A 20470-nucleotide genomic window follows, 5' to 3' on the forward strand; every position below is an offset into this window, starting at 1 on the left:
GTCTGGCTGCTGATTAGCTGCATGCATGCAATTGTGGGTGATCAGAGTTACCAGAGTTCCTTGCCCCTTATCTTCACATGTACAGCACCCATTTTAGGAAAAAAAATGCGATTCAATATATCGAAACGTGAGGAAGTCCGGTTTCTTGCAAATCGAAAATTTCCTGAAATTCAGGTCAAATTCCTCTTTGTCAGCTTCAATTCGCTCATCTCTAGTCTTGATAAGTCAGCTCTGTAGTACTAAGAAAAGATTCCTTCATAGGAAATCCAAGTGTTTAGTAAAACAAGTAGGAAATGAAAAATTCTGTGTCCCCATTTCCTCAAAATTTCATTGCCTTAAATCTATCAAACACTTAGAGGCATTGTGCTTACCACTTAAGTATTTCAAACCTGGTTCAGCTCTTAGAGCTGTAAGCCTCCGTTCTCATGGAGTAACGCACCGCTCATTCTGACACCTAAACACTAGAGATGAGCGAGCACTGTTCGGATCAGCCGATCCGAACAGCACGCTCGCATAGAAATGAATGGACGTAGCCGGCACGCGAGGGGTTAAGCGGCCGGCCGCCGTCAAAGCGGAAGTACCAGGTGCATCCATTCATTTCTATGGAGCATGCTGTTCGGATCGGCTGATTCGAACAGTACTCGCTCATCTCTACTAAACATGTGTCAGAGTGAGCGTTGCAAAACAGAATCCCATTGACTTCAATGGATGCCGTCTTACGCGCGCTACACATTGAAGTCAATGGGAGGCTTTTTAACCCATTGATTTCAATGTGTTACGCGCATTAAACAGAACCCATTGAAGTCAATGGGATTCTGTTTTGCAGCGCTCACTCTGACACGCATTTATATGCGTTACTCCGTGGGAACGGAGCCTAAGATGAACCTCCTGGGCCCGATACAAAATCTGTAATGGGACCGCCACCTATCTTGTGCCATTTAGAAAAGTGGTATATTTATAAAATAGAGGTACCTTTGGGGCCCCCTCAGGGTCTAGTCCCCCTAACCCATAATTAGAAAATTGGAATATTTGACTTGCATTGAAAAAAATACTAGTTATTGAACTAAAAAAAGTTATGTCAGGAGAGCTACAAGGACTTCTTTACTATAAATAACTGCTGTATAGTTTATCACTTTTACGTTGTTATGATGGAACTTTTGTGCTAGGTTTAGTAAATAGGATGGGAAAGAATCATCATCAGTTTTTGATCAGTGCAACATTCATTTCTCAGAAACAACTCTAGTATTCCGCACAGGACATAGCTATAAAAATACACTGTCACCTTAGCTGTTATCTCACTTTGATATAAAATTGAAAAAAATGATGTATTATATGGGTTGGCTACCTTATATCCCATTCCACTTATCACCTACCAATGCCTTCCCTTTGCTTTTGCAGATGCCTGCTCTTTCTCAAAAGAAATAGGAAAACTTGCTCTGAGCTTTGATCATTTTTTGCTTTGGAATTTATTTTCAGTAAGAAATGGATCATGGATTAATAGGGGTCTAGGCAGGTTGCCAAAGCACTAACTTACTATCAATGTGTCCTTAAAAAGACCTATAAGATATATCTAGCTGTGACTAAATACTGTAAACCAGTAGCACATATAGAATATATTAAAATGATGTCAGTGGACTATGTAAATTATCATCACTTCTGTCATATCATTAGTGACTTGCACTATATAAATGTACCCCACCATCTGTGTTCGCTTCAGCTTAGAGTTACATTATTCATAGAAAGGTATATTACATGGCAGAGTTGAGGAACCATTTGTCAAAGTGTGACAAATCATGCAACAGTTTTTCCTGGAAATGTTAGCAATTGCCAAAATACTTCATAGCAGCAGCAGGTACCCTGTGACAGAAAGAGTAACATGACTTCCAATAACAGGAATGAGAGGACAGGTGGTTTAGCTAGGAAGACAATGCAGCTAAACCTGCAACAAAAAAAGCTGAATTTCCACAATGAGGGGCTTTATCCTATGGCTAAGGCCACACATAGCAGGCCACAGCAAAAAAGCGCTGTGGGAAAAACTGCGGCGGCAGCACATAACAATTCTTCCTGTTTTTCAAAGAAAGTCCGCAGAGGTTTCCTCTACGGACTTTCTGATCCAGTTGTACCTATAGGGAAACCTTCAACGTTTATGTAGATATAATTGACATGCTGAAATTTCCAAAACTGCGACAGTTTTGGAAATCGCAGTATGTTTGCTTCACGTATTTTTTTGCAAGGTGTGGATGGGATTTGCTAGATTTCCATCCACTTGCGGTGACTGTAAAACAACGCATTTTTTCCATGGTATTTACGTCACATGGGGCAACAGCCTAAAGGGGTTTTCTCATCTCAGGATTTCAGTTGCCCCCTCCACTTCCTAGTTTTCAGCTCATTCCAGCACAGAGCTCCTGCTTGTTAATATTTTTTGGCTGAGAATTTTATATGGATCTCAGTATTATTGCAAATAAATAAAATAACTAGCAACCTCATAGTAGAACTTTAGGAGTGCTGTCCAGTTCCGTCCATGTGATATTAGTCTCCCCAACCCTGAAACACCAAGAAGGAGAAGCCATAAGGTTATACAAATAAAGGAAGCAGCAAGTGTCACTGAAATCTGCAATCAATCTTTATATCTTTTTTTATTGTTATGTTGTTCATACAAATGATAAAATGTAGCAAGCGGGAGGAGCATAAAAACCAGATTGAAAAAAAGTTTTTTTAACCACATGAAAAATCAACAATTGGATCAAGTAGTGTAAGATAATTCTGCAATGTTTCCTGCTTGTGACCCGGCAGTTATCGCCACTTGTTGCAGACCCAGAATAACAGCATCCTTGAACTGAGAGACCTTGGCTTCTCACACCAGCAGATTGTTATGAACCTTGTTCATCGTGGTGCGTCCTGGTATTTGGGAGAATAACAAAAAACTGGAATGACAGCAAGAGGTGCACAGAGGCGAATCTCAGCATGGCAAACCTCTGTATGGGCGGACAGTCTGAATGGAAGAATGGCATGTGGTGATTCATTGTCTGCTGCGAGTGAAATTAGATGTCACATCCCAAGACTAGGGTGACACAGTGTTCACACAAACCATCAGAAGGTGTTGGCACAACATTGAACTTAGAGCCAAACATCCAGCTACAGGTGTTTCATTAAACTCACACCAAAGGCTATCATGATGCACAACAAGATGACGGCAGAGGCTAGAACAGAGGTCTGTCCTCTCCAGCAATGAGTCCCGCTTTTGTCTAGAAGCCAATGATAGTTGGAAATTGGTCTGGATTTTCAATTGCAAAGGTACTTACTAGCAGCCAAACTTGATGACTTGTGTTTTCCGATTTGCATTAAGTGTGGCGTAACATTGCTTAGACAACCATTATTAACTTCCCTGATAGCTTGCCAAGGTGCACGTGATGCTCATACTCAATTTCAATGCTGAAGTGTGTATATTAGGATGAACAGGAGATTTGAGAGGTTGAGTGTAATAATTTTGCCCCTTCGGGCCTCTGCATCATCCTCTGGTCACATGCTATGGCGTTAGAGGCGTGTCCATTTGTGATCCTTTGCTACTGCTGTTTTAGCATTGCTGGGTTTCATTGCTATGTGTCAGTCTAGCCAATGCTATTAATTCTCTGTTCTCTAAAGAGTTAATGCTGTGTACCATTCCTCTTGGCCAATCGAGCCAAAGGCGAATGCCTTTATATAGTGTTCCTGCCGCCCTCTTTTTTATGCTTGCTATTGCTTCTCTGTGCATGCTGGCTTCATACTACTTTCTGATTATATATATTCCTGACCTTAGCTATTCCCTGTGACTACACTTTTGAATTCTAATTCTGTACTTCATTGCTCTATTGGTTTAGACCCTTGGTTCTATTGACTACCCATTCCTGTTTGTTTGTCCTGTCTGTGTTTTGACTTGCAATATAGGAAGGGATCGTCACCCAGTTGTCCTCTACCGCCTACAGTAGTTGAGGCAAGTAGGTATGGACTGGGGGAGGGACTCACTGTTTTTGTCATTCCCCTTCCTTCCAGGTTTCAACAGCAGTTACTGGGGAATTGCTCAATAAGCAATTCCCTAACCGTGAGTAGTGAAATTGAAAAATTAAATTTTTTCCCAACAAAACATTGCTTTAGCCTCATATCTTTGTTTTTTTATAAGGAGTTATAAGATTAAAATGCACCCCACCATTTGTCCTGAAGACCTTCTATGTGGTCATACATGGATGTTTGTGCAGACGTCTGGACTTAGAATGCCAAATGACCAATTGGATGAGGAATGCCAATTGAATTTTGGAGGGCAGATTTTGTTGGAATGTTTTTCAGACGCTGTATCACATTTGCAGTGCCCTTAGGATCCATTCATACAAAGTTTTTTGGCACTGATTTTAATGCTGAATCTGTCAGAATCCACGTGGAAAAAAAGCCTCTGTTGAAGTCAATGGGAGGCTTTTTTTTTCCACATAGATTCTGACGCACATTCAGTGTCAAAATCAGCACCAAAAAACTCTGTGTGAATGGACCCTTAAGGTACCAGTAAAGTAAAAAGTTCCAAAAAGTGACCCAGTTTTGGAAGCTACACTTCTCTGTGAATGTATCTAGGAATGTAGTGATCATTTTCACCCACAGATAGTTTGTACAATTTATAATAGATGGACATGAAAATGAAAATCAATTTAATTTTGAATAAGAAAACAAAAAGAGTTTGCTGTTTGACATACATATTTGCATTAGATTAGTAAATAAAGATGTTTCTTAAGATATGAATAGCAATGTGTACTGTATTTGAACTTGTCAGCAATATTAGGTACATCAGTAGTAGTGCTAGTTATGCTCAGAATGTCAATAGAACTATTATAATGGAAGTCATAGATATCAGTGTGCATGATGGGGTAGGGTCTAGTCTGGATGTTTCACTGTCTACTGAGGGTCTAGTTCCATCCACCAGTTACTAAGAGCTTTGAAGGAAAGTAACATACCAATTAAATGGGTTGTCCTATGAGGGCAGCCATTTTTCTAAAAGAGAATATAGCTATTACCAGGGAAAGCTGAATGTGGCACTTATCTCCTCTGCTGTGGACACTGCAATACAGTCCATAGAACAAATAAGGCTAAATCTAAGCTAAGACATCTGAAAAGGTATCATAGAACAAGCAAGATGAAATAAGTTAGACCATGAGACTAGATTCCAGATGAAGACATGGCCAACATACTGCAAATAAGCTCTTGTTAGAGGAAATATAAAAAGCAAGTAAGAGGATAAATGTTCTTCTGGTAAGGTGTATTACTACTGACTCTTCCAAGACTCTTGCTGCTTTTCAGCAAGTACTTGTAGTATTTGCCGATGATGAGAGGAACCTCTGAAAGAAAAATGCCTTCAAAGCCAGTCTAACAAGAAGTTGTACCTGTCAATCAAAAGAAGGAGGGGTGTCACAATGATTGAACACTGAAGCCAGATACAGTATGACTATACTGCAACCTTTGGGTTAAGTGGATACATTGTTTTTGCTAGGCACAGCTTCAGGAGTCACAGTCATGCAAATGCTCATAGCAGGTGGATACACCGGTTCTTTTTGTGATCTCTTTCAAAAGCTATGTAACAATATGGTAGTCCTTTGAATGATAACAATTTGGTTGTAGAAGTCCTCACAAGAAGAAGCATCATTTAGAACTTTACTGTTTGCTGTAAGGCCCGGTTCACATCTGCGTTTGGTATTCCAAAACAAAAGACGACAGCAAGCAGAGATCTAGAAAACTATGAGGAATCGATACAGAAAGTATATTGGAAAATTGTACAACTTTTTATTATACAAGTAATATAACCTTTTTCTCTCAATATTTGTATGAAAATGGACAACCCCTTTAAGGTATTAGTACAGTAAAAAAAAAAAGAAAAATCATAGAAAAGTATCTTATTAATCATTTTTACCCACAGGTGCTGAATTTGTAGGTCCTATTATGTACTAATACAGTGAATACTTTTAAAGCTGACTCTGTTTAGAAGGATTTTGTCTGGGTATAGTATTCATTTTGAACCTACAGTTGTTTCATATAAAATATTAGTATTGGGTGATAAACATAAAACATTTTTTTTCCAGTAAAATACTGCTTTGGTCCCATATTTTTCATTTTCACAGTTGGTAATAGAGAAAAAAGCACATCACCATTTGTTACACAATTTCTCCTGAGTACGGTAATACACCATATGTGCTCCTCATTCTCTTAGGCTCCATTCACACGGGGAGCGGAAGGGCGGATTTTGTCACCGAGAGTGACGCGGGGAGCCGCGTCACTCTTGGGCCAAAATACACCTGCCACGACTGTTGCGGCTTCCCCCTCCGGATTAGGCTCAAATGAATGGGCTGACTCCGGAGGTTGCTGTCGTGAGGCGGACGCCACAGCTCAATGAGCCGTGGAATCCGCCTGAAGAAAGGGCAGCTCGCTTCTTTTTTTCTGCTAGCGGCAACATGCCGCTAGCGGAAAAAAGAACGCTAGCAGTCTCCATAGACCACCATTGTGAAGGGGCGGATTATGATGTTGGATTCCCCGCCATAATCCGCTCCCTCTGTGCCCATGTGAACTAGCCCTTACAGTTCTTTTAGAGTTGTGCTGTAGTACAATATTTCTATGAAACATAGATCGGTGAATTAAAAGTGATTCTATTTGTAAATAATAATGCAGAGAAGAGGTAGGTTCACACTTAAGTCTAACAATAGAATAATTTACATTAAATAGTATTTCACAATTTTGTTTGTCTGGTTTGTATAGAATCTACTTGTACATCAGAGTTATGCAGAGTTAGGTTGGGTTCACACTAATGTTGTTAAAGGGGTATTCCCATGTACATAATCATATCTATATTTGTAGATAATTAAAAGTTAAACATTTTTGCAAATATAAGTAATTAAAAATTCTTCAAAGTTTTAAAGATTTTCTCTAACTTTCTTAGTGGTGAGAGTCTATCTTGATCGGTTGCCAATGGTTATGACCACTAATGCAGAAACTTTCTATGGTCTGAGACTTGTCAGGAACACAGCCATGGTTTTCTTATTGTAGCTGGGTTATCATTCAGGTACACTACATGTATCAGAATATATCCCGGCCACAATAATAACATCATGGCTGATTTTCTGACCTTAGAAAGTTCCTGCATTGGTGGTCGTATCCACTGGCAACCGATCAAGACAACAAGACTGTGACCACAAGATATTTAGAGAAAATCTTTAAAACTCTGCAAAATGTTTACTTATATTTGCAAAAATGTTTAACTTTTAATTATCTACAAATTTAAAAATAATTATGCAAATGGAAATACCCCTTTGATGTCCGTTGTTGTCTTCTGTCCTAGGATGACAGCAACGGACATTAAACTGTTGCAGAGAATGGACACAGACCGATTCTGTGTCCGTTCCCATTGACACTAATGTAAACCATATGACGGACACTATTTTCCATCATGTTTGTTTACTTTTGTAACAGAAGATAAAGTTGTGCATGCAGGACTTTATCTTCCATTACAAAGGTAAACAAAGCTGCAAGAAGCGCTTTTCTCTCCAAATTTTTTGCCCTTTTCAGGCGGAAACCACACACACCCTATTATAGTCTATAGGGTCCATGGGTTTCATAAGGTAGCCGCTTTTTTATGCGGATTAGGTTTTCATTTGGGAGGTCCTCAAGTGGACCCCCGAACGGAAACCTAAACACAGATGTGAACCTAGCCTGAACTCTAAAATATTAAATGATTTTTCATGACAATTTTTTTTCTGTGCTTTCGGAGAACTCCAGCACTGCTGTGTTTAATCACTAAACAAGAACAGAAAATATAATATGGAATATTATTTATATGTTTGTACACAGACGATTGCTACATTTGACCTTTCTTTTTAATGATCTTTTCAGTATTGTGCAAACAATGTGAGACCTATAAACCTGCAAAGTAAATAACCAGTGCATTGCTTCAGATTTATTAACTATCTTCCCAACTTTCATATATATTGATTTCTCATGTATACTGGTACAAACAGAATAATAAATCAGAGTTTATCCGCCTTATGTTTGCAGTAGTATTCTGCACAGGGTAATGGTAATGACTAGCTGATCTCTGGGCTACATTCACACTGGTGTTGTGAATCATGGTAACATATGCGCCAGAAAACTCCTGCGAAAGGTGTTAAACTGAAAAAAATGGGTTGTGCAGATGTTAAAAAAACATATTTTGCAGACAAGACTACATGTCTTCTACATTATTCCTACTATTCCTTCATTGCAAAATCACAAACCATGCTATGAATGGGGGGTCTATGAATGCACTTGAGTTTTCCTGCTACATATGGTAAGCTGAAACCAAATACGTGGCGTGAAAATACTTTTGGTCAGGAACTATGTATATGGTCATATACTGTACACTGCCTGACCAAAAAAAAAGTCGTGTTGTGCAACAAGGTACCATTCCACCCCTGATATAATTATGAACTGTTCATGACAGGAATTTGCATATATTCTTGAATATATATCATTGAGCTGTAGCCTGTCAAGTACAGATCATAATTAAAGGTGTGAAGCAATGTCTACCAACGGAAGAGCTACCAGAGGAAGAGATGTTAGTGCCTTCAAGAAGGGGCAAGTCATTGTATTGCATCAGGCCAACAAATCAACCAAGGAGATAGCCGAAGTAACTGATATCGGACAGAGAACTGTTCAGCGTATCATACGAGCATGTCGAGATGGTGGAGAACCCCCCTCCAACTGTGGAAAGTGTGAGCATAAGACTATACTCGAAACTCGAGGTCGTAGGTCCCTAAAGCGACTGGTGAAGAATAACCTCCAGAAAACCACCTTTGAGCTCACACAGATGTTCAACTCAACAGAGCGACACATTTCGGAGCGAACAATGCGACGAGAACTCAAAGGAATGGGTCTCAACAGCTGTGTCGCCACACGAAAGTCATTGGTGACAGAGACCAACAGACGTTGGCGCCTGTCATTTGCAAGAGACCACAAGGATTGGACCCTAGAGTAGTGGAGAAAGGTCATGTGGTCAGATGAATCACGTTTCACATTGTTCCAGAGTGATGGTCGTGTCCGGGTGCGACGAGAAGCACACAAAACACTGGAACGTGCTGGAAAGGAACCTGCGCTGTCACTCACCACCCCCAACGAATCTGTGTAACCTGGGCTCCCTGATACTCGAGAATTGGATCAAAATCCCTGAGTCTACACTACAGAACATTATAGACTCCATGCTGAGACGGATGCGTGCTGTTATTCGTGCTCATGGTGGCCCAACTAAATATTAACACTAGCTACTTTTTTTTTGACCAGGCAGTGTACTAAGCCAAGTGCCTTACAAAGTTTGTATACAGTATATGTGCTAAATTATTTCTTTAGAAAATACTAAGAAGGTTTTCTAAACAGTAATTTCATGAGTGAAAACTACTGAAATAGCAGAGATCTCTAAAATGATTTCCCCACATAGTGGAAAATCATTTTAGCAGATGCCATTCGAGACAAATGTTATCAAGCATTGTAGACAAGGAATATCTAAAAATATCAGCTGCTGTTCATTACACAAAAGGTCATACCTGATAATAAGACATGCAGGAGTCATATGGAAACATTCCTAACTTTTCTTTATGTTTATTGATATTAAATCTAAATAAATGAAAATGTTGCATGGTTTTGGCTTTGTAGAGGGTTTGAGGGATTATTTTATGTCCATATGTTCATATTTATTAACATACTTTGCATAAATCAATATGACAAGCAGAGCCATCAACTTCCTAAGCGCTCCATGTACAGTACTCTGAGTTCTCTGCTGAATCTGTGTTGGTCACCCAAGATGGACTATCAGCTGCTTAAAGGTATTTTCCCACGAACATAACCATATTTAGATTTGTAGACAATTAAAAGTGAACATTTTTGGAAATATATGAAGTTTTTGGGTTTTCATTACAGATTTTCTCTAACCATCCTAGTGGTGCAACTGGTAATCTTGATTGGCTGCCAATGGATATGACCATGAATACAGGAACTTTCTATGGTCTGAGGGTGCAGTCACACCTGGACACATGAGTTTAGGAGGGCCCATAAGGTGTCTCTTCCCTATATAAGTAGATCAGTACTATGACCTATATATTATAGTTGGAGAGCCTAATACAGATTTTTAACCGTGGCCAATAAGCTTCATATTACTCCTCTGGCTGCAGTTAGTAGTAAGTTTTCTATCTTATGCACAGTGCTTAATTGACATTAATATTGTCCAGTACTTCTCTATAATGCCTTTCACAATGCTTCTGAGTGTGTGCATGTTAAGGTTTAGAATCTTCTGTATTTTCATGTGCTGCATATAGGAGACTTCATAGCAGCTAGTTTTTACTAGTTCTAGTTCAGAGTATTTAAAAGCAATGAACAGCATGGTCTGTGTGGCCATGCTCTATTGTCTACTCTTAGACTGGCCAGATCAATCGTTGCCTGTTCATGTCATATTCGAGAGCTACATATATGCTATACGATTGAATGAAAGCAAATCAACACACAATGACAAAAGACATAAGATCTTTACTTGTATAAACTTAACATGTAATAGCTTAGTCGGATTGACATGGTGCTAATTTGGCTCACAAGACTACCCTCTTGCCTTTGCATGCACATTACTAATAAAGCTGCATGAAGGCATCACCATCACAACATCTGCACAGAGTTTGTATGTTGTACCCATATGTGTGTGGGTTTCCTTCCAAATTCATGCTCATAGGGAATTTAGATTGTGAGTTCGACTGACAATATCTGGAAAGTTTTTTGGAATATGTTGATGCTATACAAGTAAGAGAAAAACATGAATAAGTGAAAAAGATGTGATAAAAGTAGCTAGTCAAGAACAGGATGGAGTAGAGGAGAAATTTGTGACTATATCAGTTTGTCTTCAAGCTATGGACTATTGTTATGTGACATTATAGGCAAAGTCTTGCAGACTGGAGAATAATTTATTAATATTAATTTATGTGGATCAGCCATATTATTTATATGTGGTGTGAGAAGGTGACAGGCAGAGTGCTGGAGTCCAGATATATCAGCCCCAGGTTTCTGACATATGTGTAGTCCAGGGCAAATGTGGAATAGGCCTCAACCCAGGTGTAGATCCTTAGCTCATTACTAGGCCAGAAAAAGGCTGCAGCTCTTGCATTGCAGTTCCATGAGGTGAAAGGAGGTGTGTGGTTCTGTCCTGTAACCCTGAGTCCGGTGAGACAATATTGCACTTGTTTTGTTTGTGTGGCTGGTAGTAAGCCACACGTATAGTTAGGTTATCCGTTCTGTTTAGCTAGTTGCACAGATGAGCAGGTTTTTTTTATTTTATTTTTGCCTGAAGTTAAGGCTGTATTTTGTGTTGCTCATTTTGTGCCTGAAGTCAAGGTTTATTTATTTTCCTGTCTTTTTCTAAATAAACCAGTTTGCTGGATATTTTGTGTCCCTGTCTTGACTGTTTAGGTCCGCACCACTGCTTCTACCGAGCCAAGTTCCCCACAGTGGACATAGCTCTCAAGAAGAGTTGTGGAGATCTGTACATAGATGTTAACAAATAATCTTTTTTTTAGGACTCTACAAGCCTTTAATCAATATTCCACGTTCACATATATCTTACATTTGTCCATTTATACCATGAATACTGTAGTGGAACTATGTTCTTTCTAGTACTGTAAAATGTATCCAAGAAAATATGCTATCTTGTTCTGAAGAAGTTAAATCTATATTTGCTTCGATCTACACCGAAACTTACTGCCAGGAGCCAAAACTAAATTGCAGACTTAAAAGGATGTTAGCAATTTCATTGCATTTCATAGGGTTGTGTAGTTTTAATGACAACTTGTCTTGTGTTATTTTGTATAATATGGTTACTGTCACTGAACTATACATTTAAATGTGTTTTTTACATTTCTTACTAAACGTATTCTTGTCAAATGTCTACATTGACCCTCAGTGAACTACAGTATATGATTGAAGTCTGCAGAACAGGCATTTTCAGAAAAGAAAAAGACTAAAAGTAAAGAGTAGGAAGAGTTAACAGGAGCTGGTGATAAAGAAAAAAGAGGGAATTACACTTAGGCTATTCTTCTTTTCTGCAGTCCAAGCAACAGCATCAGAGGCATAGTTAGCAAGAAAAGGGGGGTGGGGGATGACGGGGTTGGTGGCCCAGCGCCCACTGACTTTGTGGAGCCCACTCTGGGGCCACTGCAAATGCACATAGAAATTTCAATTGTATCAGCGTCTACAGGATACCGATGCAGTTGAAATACATAGTAGAGTGGGAAGTTGTTGTCTTTATGTTTTACCATTTTATAACATGTATGTCACAGAGCTGTAGTGGCTCACAGCCTACAGGTGCTCTGGCAACAACTAAGATATCAGCATCCTGGCACAGAAAGGAGCAATGACGTCACTACATGTTGCCTCCTAAGCCTAAGGCCGGGTTCACACGGAGTTACGTGCCGCGAGAATTGGCACGTAGACGCCGCGTGACTCTTTGCGTGCCGTACACGCTCCCATTCATTTCAATGGGAGCGGGGAGCGTATGCGCCGCGCTAGTTTGCGGCCGTGCATTTATTCACGGCCGCAAACTAGCGCGGCGCATACGCTCCCCGCTCCCATTGAAATGAATGGGAGCGTGTACGACACGCAAAGAGTCACGCGGCGTCTACCTGCCAAATCTCGCGGCACGTAACTCCGTGTGAACCCGGCCTAAGGGATGTACACATCCTATGGTGATAGTACCTGGTATATAAACATTAACTAGAGCCGCGCTGTCTCAGTACCAGTGATCTGAAGAGGTCCTGACTTTCAGATAGGACATCAATGTTAAAAAACTGAATAAGCCCTGGGGGCAATACGGTGGCTCAGTGGTTAGTACTGCAGCCTTGCAGCGCTTGAGTGCTGGGGTCGAATGCCGCCAGGAGCAACATCTGCAGGAGTTTGCATGTTCTCCCCGTGTTTACGTGGATTTCCTCCCATTCTACAAAGACATACCTAAATGAGAAAAAAAATGTACATTGTGATCCCTATATGGGGCTCACAATCTACGTTTTTTTTTTTTTTTTAAAAAAACCTGAATAAGCCCTTTAATAGTTTACTCTACAATTGAGCTTCTTTCCTAAAGCTTAGTTCACAGGGAGTTTACGCACATGTATACACGTGTCAGAGTGTGAGCACTCAAAACAGATCCCATTCATTTCAATGTGTCGGCTTATGGGCGTATAACGAGCGCAATTTTGTGTGCGTCATTTGCGGCCGCAAAATTACGCGCGTTATATGAAAAAAAAAAGACATTGAACTCAAAAAAAAATAAAAAATAATCCAAATATTGAAAAAGGAGAAAGAAAAGATGAAAAAAATGTAAAATCAGAACAGTAAAAAGAAAAAAAGTGTAAAAATGATGAAAATTAGAAAATAAAAATAAAAAAATGGAAAAATAAAAAATAAAAAATAATTAAGAAAAAATAAAACAAAAATAGCACAAAAATAGGAATAATGTGGATAATGGGGAGCTGACTTATGCTAATGTATATCTATACTGTACCGGGCTCACCGAAAGGTTGTCATTTCGTCTGAAAAAACAAAAAGACGGTATTAGATTCATACCATGGCAACATTACAATATACAGAGAATCAAATAATTGGTTCAATACCCAGATTCTTTTAATCTAAGAGGGAAAAATAAATTATGTTAGAACAGAAATAACAGAATATGTGAATGTGCGGTCATAAGCACGATTAAGTCCCATAGGTTCAATAGTATTTAGAGTGTGAATCCAAAAGGAATCCAAAACGGAATTTACCCAGTGATAGGTCACGTGTTAAGTTCTTGATATCTCTTTCTACTAAGGAAACGTAAGTTTCAATCGGATTACTGTTTTTGGGAGGGAGAAAATGATTTACAGAGTAACCATAGTATTATAATTAAACCAGTTTCATTCACACCTGAACAGCATTTATCCGGAACTACAATTCACCATCCATCATGATCCGTTCAAATTAAACTTTTTGGACACATGGGTACTCAAAGATCATACAGGTTGCATTAATTTTGATCTATACACAAAACCCACTGATCGCAACAGTTTATTGTCATTTTCCAGTAATCATCCTCCCAATACCAAAAGATCCCTCCCCATCTCTCAGTTTCAACGTGTCAAACGCATAGTTACTAACCCACAAACTCAAAAAGATAGATTACTTGAAATGTCAGAAAAGTTCAGTCAAAGAGGCTACCCGAACAAGATTTTACATGAGGCCCTTTCACATAACCCAATTAGAGACACGTCTATTGACAAACCTAGCAGTAGACTACCTTTTGTACAAAAGTTCCACCCACTCTCCCACAAAATCAATGGAATAATGCGTAAGCATTGGCCCTTACTAGGCAGAGCACTCCCTAATGTTGCGGAATTTAAATCCCTACCGCTTATAAGTTACAAAAGGGAAAAGAATCTGAGAGACTGTTTAGTGAAAGCAGACCTTGGCTCTACCAGGAAGGTCCCCAGACAGACTTTCCTATTGACTACTAAAATGGGCACTTATCCCTGCCTTCACTGCCTTCAATGTTCTGCGGTTATCAAGGGGGATCATTTCCTACACCCACATTCGGGACGCCGTTTTCCTGTGAAGGACTTTTTTACATGCGATTCTTCCTTTGTTGTATATCTGCTTAAATGTCCATGTGGCTTACTTTATGTGAGTGAAACCATGCAACATATCCGCGACAGAATTTCCAAACATAAGTCCACCATCCGAAATCATGTGGACTCTTTACCTGTCCCGGCACACTTCAGCCAAGCGAAACACAATGTGGCGCAACTACGGTTTCAGGTCATTGAGCACGTCCCACAACCCAGAAGAGGAGGTAATCGTATTGCGCTGTTAAAACAGCGTGAATCCTTTTGGATTCACACTCTAAATACTATTGAACCTATGGGACTTAATCGTGCTTATGACCGCACATTCACATATTAGGTTATTTCTGTTCTAACATAATTTATTTTTCCCTCTTAGATTAAAAGAATCTGGGTATTGAACCAATTATTTGATTCTCTGTATATTGTAATGTTGCCATGGTATGAATCTAATACCGTCTTTTTGTTTTTTCAGACGAAATGACAACCTTTCGGTGAGCCCGGTACAGTATAGATATACATTAGCATAAGTCAGCTCCCCATTATCCACATTATTCCTATTTTTGTGCTATTTTTGTTTTATTTTTTCTTAATTATTTTTTATTTTTTATTTTTCCATTTTTTTTATTTTTATTTTCTAATTTTCATCATTTTTACACTTTTTTTTCTTTTTACTGTTCTGATTTTACATTTCTTTCATCTTTTCTTTCTCCTTTTTCAATTTTTGGATTATTTTTTATTTTTTAATTCTACGTTTTTTTCTTATTTACAGTTTTTATTTTTCCTTTTTTCATTTTTATATTATTTTTTCTATTTTTCCTATTTTCATTTTTGTCATTTCGTTTTTTAGTTTCCATTTATTTACTTTCTATGGTCTCCCCCTACGTTCCTCCATTTATATTTTATATTTTCCACTGTGCCATTCATTGTATGTGAACCTATGTATATACAATACTTGTACATATTTTGTATATATCGTTATGTGTGTATCATTATCGTGAACATGATCCTTTCCTCGGCAGCCAGTATTCCCATATACCTCACTATATATCAGGACACACATGTCCTGCACAGCGCTCCGTTGTTCCCCTACGTCTGATGCGATCCGCCGGTGGAACGCACCGGTGGAACGCATCTCCACTTCCGGTTTCGTCATTTCCGGCTGTACAGCCGGACTCCGTTCTACAAGAGTCATGCCAGCCTGTACTCAGGCCGTAGCTCCTCATGCCTGCCGCATTCTTATTATATTTAATTAGATATTCCCTCCTTTCCAATTAGGAGCCTCACCAGCACTCGGGTCATAGAGTTCCACGGTGCAATCCACCGTGGAACGCATGACACGCCCCCTATTTCCATTTCCGGTGATTATCACCGTGATTAACACCGCCCAGTCACTATTTAAACCCTGCTATGGCGGGTATCCTCACGCCAAGACACCAAGCCTGTTTATGTGACTTACTGGTAAGACCCTTCTTCATCTATCCCCTACTACAGAGCCTGACATTTATACCTGCCTCTTACAAACTCTATGCTTATTTTGTAGCTTCACTACACTAGACCGCATCCACCTTAGTACTTACTGTCTCCAGTCTTCACCCTTTGTTTGGCTACACAGGTTAGTATTACTGGCTGCCTCCTCTTTTTTCTCCTCTCTTTTTTCTTTTTTTCTTTTCTTTTTGTATGTAGATACATTAATGTATTATATTTATGTTGCTGACTCTTCAGTTTTTTGCTCCAGTATTGTATTATCCCCTTTGGTATGAGGACGTTCTTGTGTTTTTGTTTATTTGCCATTCATCCTTTGTGGTCACTATTTTCTATTTGTTAGACGCCATATGTTTATTTTGTACTTTCTGTTATTATTTTAGATCTGTTCTGAGGAAGGTCTAATGGACCGAAACGTCAAACTTATTGCGGATCTAGTCACATTTTTTTGTCAATCACTTTTTGCATTGTGTCAATGGCGTTAACTACTATGTAAAAATTAAACCATAATCTCATTCACTCCAATATTGTGTGCAACAAAATTATTTCTTACTGAATTACTGGGTTGAAGGACCCTTTTTGTTAGCACCTAAAGTATTAGTAGTGTGCGGTACCACTGATTGCTCTAGTACAGAATCAGTCTGTGACAGTTCTTTTAGGACAGAAGACAGCAACGGACATTTACAACGGTAGAATGAACTCCCACTACAGCATATTCAGCTTTCAGAAGCCTGTATGACTCCGGAGTGTACAAACAAAAGTGGTGCTGAGTTCAGCTCCATCTTATACCGTTAGAAGGGTCCTAATAGACAATTTTGCAACAGCCGCGTCCACTCTTTAGTCTGATCATCTAATGTAAACATGAATTTGTAGCATTTACAGGCTCACTGACTACTCATGATTGGTGGGGTCCATGCAGTTGGACTATCGCCAATCAGCAAGTGAAGGCATATCCTAGCAATATACCATCAGTTACAGAAAGAGAAAATGTACTTTACATTACTAACTATTTATCTTCTGTACCCTTACAATACCATTGCCACAACCTCCACATTTAGTCACAGATATGCAAACAAAAAACCCTATACAATAATAAGTTAAAACATTACCCAAATTCAACTAGAAACATTGATGTTAAAAACTAATGATAATATAATTACACTCTCAGTAAACTTGGTAAATAAATCCGCTGTTGAATGAAAAGGGCCATTAACCTGATGCAGAATACATGGGTTCTCCACTGAACAGAGAGCTGCTTTAATATATTTCTAAATACCAATTTAATCTTGTGAGATCTATGAATGATTGAAGGGGTTAAATGGTTGTGCAGGAAAACATTCTTCTTCTTAGCATATGCCATCATGTTTGTTGGTCACATGGCAATGCTACATCTGCATCCCATTAAAATTGAGCAGCATGGTCAACAGACCAACAGACATGATGTCACTTTCTGACAAGAAAGAAGTCATATTTTTGAAGTCTTGTACAACCCATTTAATATGGAAATCAGCATTTTACTGTTATATTAAAATGTTAAGTTAATTTTTCATTACAGAAAAATGTAGATGGACAAATTTAATTGGGCATTATATGCTGGACATTATAGGGTACTGTGGTAGTTAATATTGGTTAAAGTTGGATTATTCAATGTACAAGCATTAAAACTTCAAATGCCTGACTTACAAATGTAACAAGCAGCAATATTACAGATGGTGTGCTACCCCATTTACTATTTATGCAGCGTTCACTATTAGAAAGGTGCGCTACATGAATAGCATAGTGCGTGGTGATATAATACTTAAACCTAGTAGCATGGGATTTTTTTAAGTCTGTAAAATTTGCTTTATCAGAGGTCTGTTAGTAATGTGCCATGTACGGCTGGTCTTACACAACCGTACTGAATGTATGGTCCGCAAGTTGTGGGTCAGCAACACTAGCTGATCGGCAACATAGACTCCGCAGATGTCCGTGTCCTGCCGCACTCGCCCATAGAGTTCTATGGGCGAGTCCGTGCAGTGCCGCAATTCACGGCCATTACGGACATGTCCTATAAATTGCGGACCATGGTTGCGGCCGGCCACACCACGGATAAAATATCCGGTGGTGTAAGAGGCCACATTGAATATAATGTGTCCGCAAATGGTCCGCAATTGAAAACCCTCAATTGCGGACCATTTGCGGACTTACTTTACGGCCGTGTAAGACCAGCCTACCTGTTATTTCCTTCTCGTAGCCAAGATAGATTTTTATCCTCAGAGTAAACAAAGAAGGTTTCTATTATATCAATATAAACAGAAATCTCAAACTGTAAACAACTAATACAAAAAAGTATACGAAAATATTGTACATTTTCTGGAACTGAACTATCCCTTTAAAACTTCATCCATAGAGGATAATATTTATATAATTTACAGTTTCTTTAATCTGACATTCCAGTAGAGAAATTTTATGTTCACAGTTACAAAGCAATTTGTAATTTCACAAGAATAAAGACTGAAGAGATAACCAATTCTTCTCACTCAACTTGCTGGAACGCGGATGCTGCGCTGCATTTCAACATAGCAATCTATTCCTTCACTATAATACAATGTATTACAACACTAGCTCATATATAGAGCTAATAATGCATTACTAGCTCTAAACCCACCACGTCCAATCTCTCTAGTAATGTTAAAGAATTATGCTTAAGAAGGGAAAATTCCTGATACTTCATACTAGGAAATGTCCTTGGTTAACCTGGAGGTGTGGTATCCTTGTTTCCAAACCTGTCATGACACAACTGTGACACAAATACCAGTGAATCTGCACATTAGTGTCATTAGCTTGCAACATAACCAACAAACCAAAACTCCTCTAGATCTATAACATCGCATCAAACATGTTCTATACCACTTCAAAAGAAGAAACATGATCAATAATACAAACAGCAAGTCAATGTATATAAAAATACAATATTTATTCATAGAAAAAAAATCATATCCATAAATAAAGTAGTTCTATATGAAAAATTTACCAGCACAGCAAATGTACAGAAAAACAACACAGATATATGCGTAAAGGGAAAGAAACTCTTCTAAATATAAATATCAATATCCATTGTGAGCTATGGCCAGGTACAATATATATCTCCAACATATGAATAAAATACAGATGTAAGCAATTGATCATATTAAGGACCATTTAGCATAAATATATACTGTATGTATCCCAGGTATATGATATAAAGATGTCCAGGCAATCTCTTAATATAGTGTTATATACATCCATAAACTATATCAAATAACACATGTTAGATAATGTGCACCATAGAACAAATCACTGGCCAAAACAATAGTGTACCAAATTACAGGTACTAAGTAAATATACTGAAGGATATAGTGAGGGGTGAACCCTAATAAGAATATATACTACAACAATCTAGAGCAGGGGTCTAAGAACAGGGATGCATTAAGAGTACCATGGTCATCAGATGTTTAGAAAGCACGCCCTCCCCATTCACACCACAGATCCCTGTGATAGCATAATGTTCCATAGTGGCCCTTCCACACAGTATAATGACCTATGGTGGCCCCTACGCTAATAAATAAAAAAAAACAAAAACACTTACATAGGGATGACTAAACCAGTTCTCGTTACGTGACCTATTATTATACCCTGAAGCTTCTTCAGACCCCAGAGTATAATTACTGGAGGCTCAGGAGAAGGGGGCGAGGATAAAAGCTGGCCAGGGCAGGGATGCCTTGGCCCATCAGATTTACTACAATTTATGCCAGCATAAGTTATAGTTGAAATCTACACTAGTTCCTGACTGTCATAAATTTCAGTCCTGGTACAAAGGGCCAGATAAAGCCTTATACATTGTCAAATCCTCCATATTGTAGAATGGCCAGGCAGACCTACCATTCAGCAGTGATAAGTATTGCTGATCACTTGGTCCAGCTCTAGCCAATCACAAGCCATTCAGAGGGGTTTGGAAAACAAAAGTCTCCAGAGAACCATTATGGCGGTAGTATAACGTTTGCATTGAGTGTTGACACTGTGACCCTGTGCCCTGCTGTTCTAATAAGCCCCTGAGGGAAAAGATTTCAGCCCAAAGCTCTGCCAGAGACAGACCTGAGATAGAGATTGAAATAAATGAAGCAAGTATCCAGCACAGTGATCCGCAATCTAGACCGCAGCTTGCCACGCTTGTGTAAGCCATGAGTAAGGAGTAACCCGAAATGCGTAGACTAAACATCTTTATCTTGCTGCACATGAACTTTTAATGTGAAATATAAGTGACGTTTTATTCAAACGGATGCCGGATTGCTGTGCTGGATACTTGTTTCATT

This window comes from Leptodactylus fuscus, chromosome 3 (assembly GCF_031893055.1).
Source record: "Leptodactylus fuscus isolate aLepFus1 chromosome 3, aLepFus1.hap2, whole genome shotgun sequence".
In the NCBI taxonomy this organism is placed as follows: Eukaryota; Metazoa; Chordata; class Amphibia; order Anura; family Leptodactylidae; genus Leptodactylus; species Leptodactylus fuscus.